Raw genomic sequence first — 14,020 nt, forward strand, 5'->3', positions numbered from 1 at the left:
GAGGTTGGAAGTGGATCCTTCCCCAGTCAGATCTCAGATGAGACCACAGCCCTGCCCAACACCTTGAATTCAGCCAGAAAGGCTCTAAGGCAGGGCACCCAGCTAAGTCACATCCAAACTTCTGACCCACAGACACTGTGAGATGATAAATATTGTTGTTCTCAGCCACTAAGTTTTGGGGTAATTTGTTACACAGCAATAGCTAACATACTATTATCATTATTATTACTGGCTTACATTTTATAAAGTGAATTAAGTATGTGGGCTTTAATAGACATACCTTTGAAGGGTGGAGTACCTTCCTCCTGGCTAGATGTTTGCCCTATTCTGAGCCTCAGTTTCTTCATATGTAAAATGGGAATAACTTAGGAGTGTAATGAGGATGAAATGCAGGTACACTACTTAGCTGAGGCCCTCTACGTGGGAGCTGTCAGGTGCAGGGGCTCCTGTGATGAGGATGATGATTGGGGGCACAGGGACTGTCTCATCTCTGCCTTGTCTAGTGTTGCCCCATCTGAACACAGGCTCTGAGGTTGGTGAGCTTTCAGCAACTGTTTGTCAATGCTAGATCTGTGCCCCTCTGTTCTGCCTGTATACCCTGTTTGCGCATGGGGGAGTTCCTGGCAAGGGACTCTTCTGCGTGTACCCCCGGCTCCATCTGCGACCCTGAATCTGCTGTGTCCACCTTCACAGATGACACGTCCACGGGGGACCAAGGGCGATTGGGCTGCGGGCGATGGGCTTGGGGAGAGCTGGGGGAGGGAAGCAGCTCGCCTCGCTCACCGGATCCCCCCTCCTCGCCTCCTGCGAGTCTCGAGACCCTCAGCACAGCCACTTCTCCCCGGCACTTGGCAGAGAGGACACGCGGCAGGCGTTGCCCTGGCAACGCCGGGATGCCCAGCAACAAGTCCACGGCGCGTGTCACGTGCCCGGGGCAGACCAATCCGAGCGCCCGCCCGGAAGCGGGTCAGTCTGGGCCAAAGTCCGCCTCCCTCCCTCCTCCCTCCTTCCCCCACCGCCAGCAGCTCGGAGCTAATTACCGTAATTGCTGTGGGAGAGCTCCCGGTTGCGAGGGGGCTGGGGCTGGGGGCTGGGCAGGCCCCGAGGGGTTGAGCAGGGAGGGCACGGAAGCAGGACCCTTTTACTCCAGCAGCCTCGCCTTTGCTTCCATAACCGCCATCAAAGCGCCATTAAGCGCCTACTGTGTACACCTACTGTAGGGGAGGAGAGTCGGCGCGCTTGCGGCAGGGTTGGAGATACACGTGCTTGGGTATTTCTGGGTTTGGGGGCGCGAATCAGATCAATGGGTTTGATTCCTAAGATTCGTGGTCTCAGAGGAACTGTTCAATCGCTGTTGGCTTTATTGACACACACACACACCTCCCCACAACCAGCCCTCCCAGTCCGCCAAGTCTCGATTTCCGCCGGTACGAAAACTACGGAAAATACGCTCTTGAAGGGAGTGTATAAAGGCTTAGCTCTGGATACAGGGGTTCGAATCCCATTTCGGCCTTTTACCGTAGCGTGACTCTGAGTCCCTTAACTTCTCTGAGCCTCTGATTCCTCATTAGTTAAAAAACAAATCGGGAGATCCCAATATCTATTCGTGGGAGATGTATTTATTGAGAGAATGTATGTGAGGCAATAGTAGGCATTCAGTAAACAGAAGCTAATCATCGTCATTGTCCCAGCTCTCAGTTAATGGGCTGTGAGGCCTCCCAAGTGTCATTTAATGGCTCCGAACTCAGTTTCTTCCATAGGTAAAATGAAGGGATTAGATAAGGGGCCTCGTGCCAAGTTGGCTGTCACTGGCGTTTGTTTCCTTGAATATTTTTTTTTTTAAAGAAGCCTAAATCAGGGGCTTTCACGTGAAACTCTCCTGTGGGCATTTGAGTTTTCCATCCTTCGACTGGCTGATCTTTTAAATTCCTTCCAGTTCTTTGCTTTGTTCATACTTTCATCAACAAACATTAATTGAGCACCTACTGTGTAGTGAGCCACGCTGTGGGTCTGAATGCTCAGCCTCATAACAGAGAACATAGGCTCCAAGGACTATATATATATCATTGACCACAGGATGTGGCCCAGGATCTGAGTGGACAGGAGGGCATATCTGGCCTGCTTTCAGTTTCTCCAGGGCTGGTTCCCACCTCCAGCCTCATACTTGCTGTTCCCTCTGCCTGGACAGCTCTTTCCGCTGATTAACTCTCACCTTTCCTGTCCCGGTACAAATAGCCCAGCCTCAAAGAGGCCTCCCTGATACACGCACAACTTTTCTCCGCCTCAGCTACGGATGTGCTGCCCTCCACCACTGTGACTGTCAGGAATACTGTTCCTGTCCCCTCCTCTGAATTCTGTTCCTGTCCCCTTCTCTGCCACTAGGATAAGCAGTCAGAGGAAGGACAGTTGCAGGGGAGGGTTGTACTGGAAATTTTATCAATACTGTTTCTGAAGCATGTCTGAAAGCTTAGAAGGGAGAACACGGCGTTCATTCAGGGTCCTTCCAGGACTCAGGGCTGGAGAGGAAACCAGGTCTATACAGACTGGCAGCTTGGCAGCTCAAGAATCACCCTTCACAGACCGGGGGCTGGTCCCACTCAGGATACAGACACCAACCACGGAATGTGGCTACACATGGGGACTCTGGTTTCAAATGGCAGCCCTCTCCTCTTCCCTGCTCTGGTGTGGGCAAGCGTCTCAACCTCTCTGTGCCTGCTTCTGACTCTGGGAAAGGGTGCTAATAGCAGGGAGCTAGGGATGTTAATGTGAGGATATGATGAGGTAGAGAGATCCCACACCTAGTGGGTGCTCAATAAATAGAAAATTGGTTTTGAAAACAGGTAGATACTGAGAGAGGAGGCATTCAAGGGAGCGTCAGGATGGCATGGGAGGAGACATCCAGCCCCAGCCAACCACCCTCTCTTGGTATAACATTAAGCTAGCAATCTGGCCTCTCTGTGCTTCCCTTTCCCCTCATCTTTCAAACAGGAACAAAACTCCAAGTTCTGGCCTCCTGGAGGGCAAGGGTGTAAGATCAGAGCAGATAACAACCTCAGAAGGGTTCTGGAAGGTTCTGGAACGCCCCAACCTGGTACCCACAGCATCACTCACAAATATCTATTGGGGCCCAATGTGTTCCAGACATTGCGTTTGGTGCTAGGACTGAAAGGAACTATGGTAGAGCCAAGGAAAAGAGCATCCAAGAGAGGGGTGGGAAAGCGGATTCTAATCTTGGCTGGGTCCCTGACATGCTGTGTGAGCTTGAGAAAGTTGCTTTCGCTCTCTGGGCCTCATCAAAAGGAGGGGGGGGCGGTCTTTGTAATAGGAAGACCTCCTTTCAGATCCCTCCTCTGCTCCCTCCTTGCTTTGTGTCCTTGGGGGAATCTCTCCACTTCTCTGGGCCTCGGTTTCCACATCTGAAAAATGGGATTCAGTTATTCTGCAGTGGCTGTGAGGAGTAAATGAGATCATTCATTCACTCAATGGCTATCAATTCCGAGCACTGGGAAATACAGTGGGGATTAAAATGGGCAAGATCCTTGTCATTTTAAAGCTCTAAGCTTATAGTTAATGACAGATAATTAAGCATTAGTATCATCATAATTATATTATACATAAAGTTCTCCAGTATGTACTTATTACATATAAAGTGGCAGTGTTTGGCACAAAATAGATGTTCAGGAAACACTAGGTCATATTACTGCAATAGTTCCAGGACACACACTGCAAGATGCTCCCCTCTGTCACAGGGTCTGAAGTGTTAAATTGCCTGACCTTTGGGGTGATTCTCCCTCAGGACTGAGACCTTCATTAGGGATTCCCTGGCGGCCTCAGGTGGGGAGGGCAACCTGTGTGTGGTCCTGTTTGTGCGCTCTGCCCCTTCTGGGTAAACGCCTCCATTAATCTCCCCCTGCCTGGGCTTGAGGGTCAGGTTTCAGGGCTCCAGGCAGATGTTGTCCAGAGTAGCCCTGTTTCCTTAATCCTTGGGGCTCCAGGAACTGTCCTTAGAAGAGAGAACAACAGGCCTGCTGAGGCCACCATCTGTGCATTCTCGATTTGTAAATGCTCATGAGGGTGGCAGGAAGGAGGTCTCTATAGTAACGGCTGAGGAAGGGGCTGCGTGTGTGTGCGCGTGTGTGTGTGTGTGTGTGTGTGTGTGTGTGTGTGTGTGTGTGTGTGTGTGTGTAAGGCAGGGGACAGGGAGGAAGAATCATCCCAGACCCTTAACTCTCACTCCTAAACCTTTATTTCTGCCGTGATGCGCTATTAATTAATACTCACTGCTGGCTTATTATCCCCAGAGATAATTAGCTACTATTCCTAAATGGAGTCTCCTGGGGAACATTTTCTAAAGAGATTCATTCATTTCTGCCCACCTGCACCTGCCTGGGATACAGGCAAATGTTGCAGATCCTGGGGACCCAGGGAGAGAAAAATGAACAAAGGGGACTCTCCGTGAAGCTGAGATTCCCAGCGAGATGACAAGGGCAGAGCTCGAATTAGCAAGGGCACAGTAAGTGATTTTTAAATGCCAGCTATGATGATTCTATTCTGGAAGGTGGAATGGAGCCTCCTAAGGTGCCACTGTTTGCAAGAGAAAGTCACTCCATCTGATTAAATGGACCAGTCAGACCCAAAGGCAGGCAAAAGGAGGAAACATTCTGCAACCAGTGGTCCTGACTCCAAATGTGCCAAGTCCAGATTCTTTCCCGGCCTTTGCACATGCTGTTCCTGCTGTCAAGAACACACTTCCTGCAACTTCACCCAGCTCACTCCTCCTCAGCCTAAGGTCTCAGTTTAGACAGTGTTGCATCCTCCAGGAAGCCCTCCTTGATTTACCCCTCCTTCCTCGACCTGGATGGGGGCAGGTGACTCCCTTGGGTTCCCACAGTGCCCCAAATCTCCTCCATCACAGCTTTGTTCACTGGGAACTGTAATAGCCTGGGACTGTCTATCTCTCTTACTATACATTTTGTCAAAGACTATGTCTTGTTCCTGGACTTCACTGGTGGCTCAGTGGTTAAGAATCTGCCTGCCAATGCAGGAGACACAGGTTCGAGCCCTGGTCTGGGAATATCCCACATGCTGCGGAGCAACTAAGCCCGTGCGCCACAACTACTGAGCCTGTACTCTAGAGCCCACAAACCACAACTACTGAGCCTGCGTGCCACAACTACTGAGCCCACGCGCCACAACTACTGAAGCCCGTGCACCTAGAGCCCATACTCCCGCAACAAGAAGCCCCCACAATGAGAAGCTCTCGCACAGCAACGAAGAGTAGCTCCCGCTCGCCGCAACTAGCAAGAGCCCGCGTGCAGCAACTAGCAAAAGCCCGCCTGCAGCAACGAAGACCCAACGCAGCCAAAAATAAATATATATATATATTTTTAAAGACCCAATGCAGCCAAAAATAATTAATTTTAAAAAAGACTATGTCTTGTTCTTCTACACATACTATTAAGTGAAAAAGAGCATTTTGCAAGGTATGAATAGAATGCTTCCTTATGTATTAAAAAAAAGGAAGAGAAGAAAATGCATACTTATTAGGTGGCTGAAAAAGAAACTGACAATACCAAGTGCTGACGAAGATGTGGAGCAATTGGAACTTCCATCCACTGCTCACAGAAAGGCCAAACGGTGTGGCCACTTTGGAAAAAAAAAATTGGCAATTTCTCTTTTTTTAAAATATTTATTTATGTGGTTGCATCGGGTCTTAGTTGTGGCATGCAGGATCTAGTTCCCTGACCAGGGATCGAACCTGGGCTCCCTGCATTGGGAGCACAGAGTCTTAGCCACTGGACCACCAGGGAAGTCCCTTGGCAATTTCTTATAAAGTCAAACTTACCAGGTCACCCAGCCATCCCACTCCTAGGTATTTACCCTACAGAAATGAAAACATACCGTCCACACAAACACCTGTACATGAATGTTTAGAGCAGCTTTATTCATTATCTCCAAAACCTAGAGATGTCCCTGAACCCATCGCCCCTGCACTGGTGAATGGTTAAGGAAACTGTGCTCCATCCACATAGTGGAATGCTACTCAGTAATAAAAAAGGAGCTGATTCCCAACATACACAACAACATGGATGAATCTCTGACGTATTATGCTGGTGAAAGAAACCAGTCACAGAAAGTTGCACACCATGTTATTCCTTTTTTTTTTTTTTTTGCAGCATCCCCCCATCTCCCTTATGTGATTCCATTTAAATGACGTTCTGGAAAAGGCAAAATTGTGATGATGGATATCAGTTACCAGGAATTATGGGTGGGGGAGGGGATAGACTACACACCCCCACCCCTAATTAGGGGGCAGTGGGAACTTTGGGGGATGATGGAACTGTTCTGTATCTTGATTATGGTGTTGGGTACATGACTATGTATTTGTCAAGATTTATAGAACTGGGGACTTCCCTGGTGGTCCACTGGTTAAGACTCTGCACTCCCAATGGAGGGGGCCTGGGTTACATCCCTGCTCAGGGAACTAGATCCCGCATGCCGCAACTAAGAGCCCACATGCCACAACTAAAGATCTTGCATGCTGCAACTTAAAAGATCCTGCATGTCTCAATGAAGATCTTATACGGGGCAACGAAGATCCTGTGTGCTGCAACTAAGACCCGGTACAGCCAAAAAAGAAAGAGAGAAAGAAAAAGATTTATAGAAACGTACACCTAAAATTTATAGAACTATATACCTAAAAATGTGAATGTTACTGTATATAAATTATACCTTAATATGTCTGCTTTATGAATTCTTTAAAAGGTTAAAAACATAAAAGATGTGTGTGTAGGATGATGTATAAATTCGAATATGCATACAGGACCTCTGGAAGGGAACAGGGAACAGAATGGACATTGACAAGAACTTAGACCTTAGAGTCAGCAGACCGGGGTCCCCATCCCAGCTCCAGCCCCCGCTCACTGCAGTCTGTGGAGAAGGGGTTTGCCTCTGCCACATCTGTAAAATGGGGCATTTCGTATCTGCTCTGCAGCTTGGAAGAATTGGCAGGAGAATCTCAAAATTCTAGGTGTAAAGACGTTCTCTGCTCTCCTGGAGGTATGAGGGGGAGCCCCAAAAGAAGGCAATGTTGGGGGAAGTGGTGAGGACCGTGAACTTTGGAACCAAGAGTCAGAGCTGTGTTCAAATCCCAGCTTTGTTGCTTGCTCACTTGCTTTCCGGGTGGCCTTGGGTTAGTTTCTTAGCCTCTCTGGGCCTCAGTTTCCTCATCTGTAAATTGGGGACAACAATGGTATAGGTATCTTACGGGGTCGCCTTAGGAATACTTGGCACGTAGAGTGTTGGGCACAGAGCCCCGCACAGAGTAAAAGCTTGAGCAGGGAGAGAAAGAAAGGGGGAAAGGTTTTTCTGTGTTTGTGATCTGCTCCTGTCCTGAGTGACCAGACCCCTGGCCATCTCTCTCTGATTAAATCTATTACCACCCTTGACCATCCTCCAACACATCCATCAGGGCCGGTACCCCTGCCCCCAGGGCTTTTACACCAACTGTCCCTTCAGCCCCATATTTGTCCTTTAAATTTTCCCACAGTCATCGCCTCCCTACCTTTCAGGTCTCAGCTCAGATGGCCCCACCCCAGAGAGATCTTCCCCAACCTCCAGCCTAAAGCAATGTCCTTCTCACCAGCCAATCCCATTCTACCACAGGGGCCAGCAAACTGTGGGCCTTGGGCTAAATGAGCTGCAACTGTTTTTACAAATAAAGTTTTATTGGCACACAGTCACATTCATCCATTTATATATTCTCCAAGGTTGATTTTGAGCTACAACAGCAGAGGGGAGTAGCCACGAGAGAGGCCGGTTGGTCTGCGAAGCTGAAAATATTTACTTTCTGGCCCTTCACAGAAAGTTTGCTGACTCCAGCACTATCACAATCCCCCAGTCTGGTTTTTTCATAGCCATCATCTCTGTGTGAGGTTATCTTGTTCCTTTGTTTACTTGTTTATTATCTTCTACACTAAATGGAGGCCAAAAATCACATCAGCTTGGTTCCCTGTTGTATTTCCCAGTGCCCGGCACATAGCAGACATTCAAAAAATTTTTTTGTGTGTGGAGTAAACGAATGCATAAAGTAGGCTTGGGCGGGGGGAACAGATCTGGCCAAATCTTTCCAGAATGTTGGAGGAGGAGGGGGCTTAAGAAATCCTGTAAACAAACTCTTTTTGTAAATAAGGGGGGGTCAGACCCTGTGTACACTGCACAGCCTTGTAGAAGACAGTGACGGAGCCAGATCTCAGGGTTGAAAGGAAGAGCCTGGGGTCTGAGTCTTCTTGTTACTACAAAGCCCACCCCTCTGCAAAAGAGATGGAAAACGGGACAATGAAATGCAATGCATAATTTTGAATTGGATCCTGGCTTGGGAAGAAATACCATAAAGGACAGGACTGGGATGACTGGTGAAACTGAAATATAGACTCTGGATTAGACAGTGGTGTTTTAACAACTTTAACTTTTTGGTTGAGATCGTTGCGTTAAGTTACATAGCAGACTTGATCTTGGGGAATGCGTACTGAAGTATTTAGGATGAAGGGGCAGTTGTGTTTGCAATTTACATGATTAGAACAGAGGCAAAGATCTCTATAGAGAAAAAGACAAAGAGAAAGCAAATGTGGCCAAATGTTAACGATTGGTGGGTGAATCTAGGTAAAGATGATATAAGAGTTTATTGCCTTGTTCTTGAAACTTTCCTGTGGGTGTGAATTTCTTTTTAAAAAAATAGAGTTTTTTTTTTTTTTTTTTAAAGAGGGAAACAAATAAATGAGGCAGCCACCCCCAGGCTGCATTCCTGTTTCTTCCTCTTCCTTTTGTATCAGGCTCCCTGCTCCTCCTTTGGAGGTGGGAAGCCAGAACTGGCCTCCGCATGGGAGGCAGGATGGAAGAATTAAGCCAGAGTGTTTCAGACGAACTCCCACAAGTCACATAGCTGACAGTGAATTTGTTGAGTACCTACTATGTGTTAGGATTCCCTACAGCTTCTGCACGCATCATTATAGGTTTGATTGAACTTTCCCCCAGTGTGTGTGGATGGGGCTAATCTTTGGTTTGGCACTTTGCTGACAAACGCTAGGTACCTTATCTGATGCTCCTGGATCCATGGGTGATCTACAGGCAGCTCACTTGTGAGGTCAAATTCCACAAAATGAGCAGCTCCTTCATAGGACGTTCATACTAGGGACAGCACAAGCTATGACACAAATCCCTCTATTGTCACACATACTACATTTGAGCATAGTTATAACTTCATGTCTTCACCCCCCCAAAGGCAAGATGGGTTGCTGAATTCATGTATATGTCCCTGGTGCCTAATACAATAAAAGTCTGTTGAGTAAATAAATGAGTGGAATGTCTCAGAAAATAATAAATAGCTACATTATTGGGAAACTTATCATGTTCAGATTATTTCTAGTGCCATGCCATGCTGCACTGGAGCCTGAGGCAAAAGGAAAAATTAGTAATGCCGATCCTGTCTTTACTGATAAAGTTTGGTATTTTGTTCATTGTGGATTTTTTGCAATAATTCTGATTTCTTAAAACATTGCATTGAAATATTATTTATCTTGATTACTGAGGGGTTTTTTTGTAGCCCCTTAAATTTTGCACCTGAGGCCAGTGCCTCCCTCACCCTAGCCCCAGTCCTGATTATTTATTTCAACATGCAATCCACACCATATCATTAATTCCTCATCTCAATGCTCTGAGAAGTTACTACCATCATTGCCATTTCACAACTGAGGAAACTGAAGCACAAAGATGTTTGATTATACCCAAATACCCACAGCAAGGAGGAGAAAAATCTGAGTTTGAACCCAAGTTCGTGTGTTTTTTGGCTCAGACCCTGCTCCATAAAGCAAAACAATACACTAAGTTATGAGTTGGGTTCTGAATCAAGGACTCAAAAGATCTAGGCTAGAGTCTCACCTCGGCCCCAGCCTCCTCTAAGCCCTCCAGTCCCACAGACCTCAGTTTCCCTATCTGGAACTGGACTTAAATATTCTGCACTGTGCCGTTTTTACCCCAACACAGTTTACTAGCTTTCTCTCTCCTGATCCAGCAATAGCACAAGCTGGGGATGGGGAGAAGCAGGTACTGGCCAGCGTCCCTGAGCCAACACGGAGTTCAGAGACCTAGGAGGGGGTTAGACCCTGTGGGAAGACCCTGAGGAACACAATGAGCGTTCCCTCCCCCTCCAGAAAACCCCTAACCCAGGTTTTGGGCAGATGCCAGACTTTTATTCTGAAGCTGAGGCCACAACCTATGAGGTAATCTTTGGAATTGCATTCGAGGCGGAGTCCCATTGGAAGGCTGGCGAAGCCCCTCCCTGGGTTCCCGGCGCCCCGCCTCCCCTGAAGCCCATAAAAGCGCAAGTCCCCGCCTAGGCAGCCAGTGGACACCTGCATCTGCCTGCAAGACGGGAAGCAGGTGAGGCACACGCCGAAGCCGCGTGGGGGGAGGGGTGGTCTGAGGGATCCGGGCCCCTGTGAATGGCGCTGGTTTGCAGGTCAGCGCATGGACAGTTTCCCAGAAAGCGACAAAGACTGTGAAGTTTGACGGTCTGGAAAACGGAGACCAACCGCGCTGACTACCTGGGAGGTAAGTTCTGGAAACATGCCACTAGGTGAGGAGAAGGTATGAGTCCTAGTTATTGACCTCTCCGTCTCTCCCCCGCCTTGTGCCGGGAGGCGCACCTGGAAGAGGATCGGAGGGGAAAGAATTGTAGTGGAGGGGAGTTCCCAAGAGGGAGAACAGAGGGGACTAGGGTGACCTGGGGAAGAAAGGGAAGCAAATCAAGTTTTCTTCAGCACCGAGGTTGAGGACAGCTCTCCGACCAACAAGGAAGGAAACTGCTATTTATTTCAGCACCGAGACTCAGGACAGCGCCGCTCGGGGTCCAGGAAGGGAGCCACAATCTGCTTCAGCACCAGGGCTTCGGACAGCTCCTAGGGGGTTCCCGGAGCCGACTTCATTTCAGAACCAGGACACTGGACAGCTTCCCTGGTACCGGGAAGCCCCTGTCCCCTGACGGGGGAACAGAGGGTGGTCTGAAGTGTCTGACGTTTCTGGAGACTTGACCCTCATTTAATGGATCTTTCAACGAATTGTTTTCCAGATAAGCAGGTGAGATGAAACCGCACACAGAAAAAAATCTGTAATTCCCAACAGGTGAAATGGCCAATCCGTAGGACGGAGTGGGGACAGGCGCCTGCCAAGATGGCATTACTGTGCTCTTTCCAGACTTCTGTGAGAAGCATTGTGCCAAGCATGTTACATACATTATATCATGCCATCTTCAGCCCCAGGATATGGGTGTTATTACACTCAGGTGACAGGTGAGGAAACTGAGACCCAGAGAGGGGCAGGGACGTAAGAAGCCCAAGGGCTCTCAGCCCAAGGGTGAAGCTGCAAGTCAACCCCACATTTGTCCAACTCCAAAATCCATGTTTCTGATATGGCTGGGTGGGAGTTGGGCCCTTGGAGATCAGACCCTGCCTCTCTCCAGGAGGACCAGGAACAAGAAACAGGGGGCAGTGGAGAACAGGTGTTATGGCTTAGCTCAGGTGAGGGGAAAGAGCTGGGTGGGGATCTCAGACGTGGGGCAGACGGTGGCGAAGACGACTGGAACGGTTGTGGTCTAGTGCTGTGTGGAAGACTAGTGATTTTGTTGTTCTGATGTACTATGACAACAAGTCACAGCTTCCTCATAGCGTGGACTCCCGTCGACCCCCGCCCAAGACGAACAAGCAAGTGTGAGGGCTGGGGGCTCAGGGAGGAATCACTTCCACCCAGGGGTTGGGCTGACTAATTCCACAGAATAAAGGCAGGGGAGGGAACAGAATAGGGGCATGCACCCCATGAATACACAGCAGTGTGTGGTGTTGGCCATGTCACTCCTATGCCCCCACGGGCCTGGAACTACAAAATATCTGACTCTGAACCCAGGACTCTTAACCATCTCACTACACTTTCCTGGAGGATCAATGAGGGAACAACCTTTGAAGGCCTTCCTAGATCAGGATTCTGGGGAGACTTTTCAATAAAAGTTCTGTGGAATGATTTTTTTTCTCCCCCCACCCTACCATCAGTTCCATGGACCAATTACAGAACACGTGTAAACTTGCGTCTAGTAGGTGGGCTGTGGCATCATCGAGGCTCACCCCCAATTCTCTGTGACACCCTAATCAAGTCACAGACACGACATTCGGCTCAGCCCAGCCTACGAACAGCCTTTGCCTTTGTTGTTCCCTCAGCTTGGAATGGATGCCGCCACCCCGAGTGCCCCATGGCACATTCTGCCTCCTCATCCAAGTCTCATTTCATTGAGGGAAACTTTCTTTGTTGCCTCACCTTTCCCCACGTCAAGTCTACATTAGACATTCTCATAGACCCGGGATATCTTCCACCTGGCACTTAGTCTAATTATTTTTGTGTTACTATTTACAGAACTGTCTCCCCCATGATACTGTGAGCTCCATGAGGGCAGAGACTGTGTTTGTATTTTCACTGCTGAGTCCCCGGCACCCAATCCAGGGCCTGGTACACAGCAGGTGCTCAATAAATATTTGTTGACTCAATAAAGGCATAAGGGAATAAACCAATACATCAATCAATAAATGAATTGATGGTTTCGGCGCACGAAGATCCTACTTCTCCTCGGTCTCCCCCACAGAGATACCACAGGGTGATGGTTGATGCAGGTGTTTATTGGGAAGTATAATTAAATTTGTGGACACTCAAGGGCCGGCCAACCAACTAATGCCCCAGGAGACAGCCAGACTCGTTTAATTAGCAATTATGAGGCATTGATTCCTCATTAGCTCTGGCAACCCCTGTCTCCCTCCTCAGCCCCAGACAAACGAAATTTTTCTCTCTCCCGGGAGTACTGCCTCAGTGGGTCCATTAACAAGCAGAGAAGATATGATTACAAGACACCTAAATGCCAGAGGCTCTTCATGAATGAGGAGCGGAGAGAGAGTTCAACATCTGGGTTAAGGCTAATCCTCTAACTGTGAGAGACTTTCTGGTATATTTAGAATTGTTCTCTGGGAATGGGAGCGCTTTCAGATACGAAAAGGCACCCAGATACTGCCCTTTAGGGACACCAATGAAAGAGGAGGTTCTGCCCTGGTATTTTTTTTTTAAATCTTATTTATTTATTTATTTTATTTTTGGCTGTGTTGGGTCTTCTTTTCTGTGCGAGGGCTTTCTCTAGTTGCGGCGAGCGGGGGCTACTCTTCATCGCGGTGCGCGGGCCTCTCACTGTCGCGGCCTCTCTTGTTGCGGAGCACAGGCTCCAGATGCGCAGGCTCAGTAGTTGTGGCTCACGGGCCTAGTTGCTCCGCGGCATGTGGGACCTCCCCAGACCAGGGATCGAACCCATGTCCCCTGCATTGGCAGGCAGACTCTCAACCACTGTGCCACCAGGGAAGCCCCCTGGTATTTCTATGAATATCTTTCCCTAGGTGTCTCACCATCACTCCAAATTAATAATGTCAAGGTGAACGCCCAGTCCACCCAAGCCCCAACTTGCCCCTGCCCTCCATGCCCCCATCATGCGGCAGGCTCTCCACATTCCAGAGACCCTCCCCCTCCCATATTCCCCAAGGCAAGTCATTCTCATCAAATCTGTCCTCTTCTCCAGCCCCCTACCTCCATCACTGCCTGGTCGTCTCATAGTCTCTTCCCTCCTCCCCCAAAACACACACACACAGCCAATTCATTCGCCACATACAGTGAGGGGTCTTTCTAGAACACAAATCTGATCAAGTCCCACCCTTGCCTTCAACACTTCCAAGACTCCCACTGCCTGAAGACAAAATTCAAATATCCTCACACAACTTGCATGATCTGGCCCTTCCGTGCTGAGCGTAATTGCCTATCATTTCCCCCACCAGCGACACTCAATAACTAGCTCACTCACGACCATCTCTTGCTTGAATTCTCCAATATTTAAAAAAATTTTTTGGCCACGTCACACGGCATGTGGGATCTTAGCTCCCTGACTAGG

At 48.6% G+C, this 14,020-nt stretch overlaps 1 long non-coding RNA gene across 1 annotated transcript; it reads left to right on the forward strand.

Moving 5' to 3' along the window:
- The first annotated feature begins 10,410 nt into the window (after positions 1 to 10,410).
- LOC132421739 (uncharacterized) lies at positions 10,411 to 12,592 on the forward strand. Its single transcript, XR_009518767.1, has 4 exons — positions 10,411 to 10,437; positions 10,517 to 10,608; positions 10,876 to 11,133; positions 12,264 to 12,592. It is a non-coding gene; the product is annotated as an uncharacterized lncRNA (long non-coding RNA).
- Positions 12,593 to 14,020: the final 1,428 nt, after the last annotated feature.

Source organism: Delphinus delphis, chromosome 3, assembly GCF_949987515.2.
Source record: "Delphinus delphis chromosome 3, mDelDel1.2, whole genome shotgun sequence".
Lineage (NCBI taxonomy): Eukaryota > Metazoa > Chordata > Mammalia > Artiodactyla > Delphinidae > Delphinus > Delphinus delphis.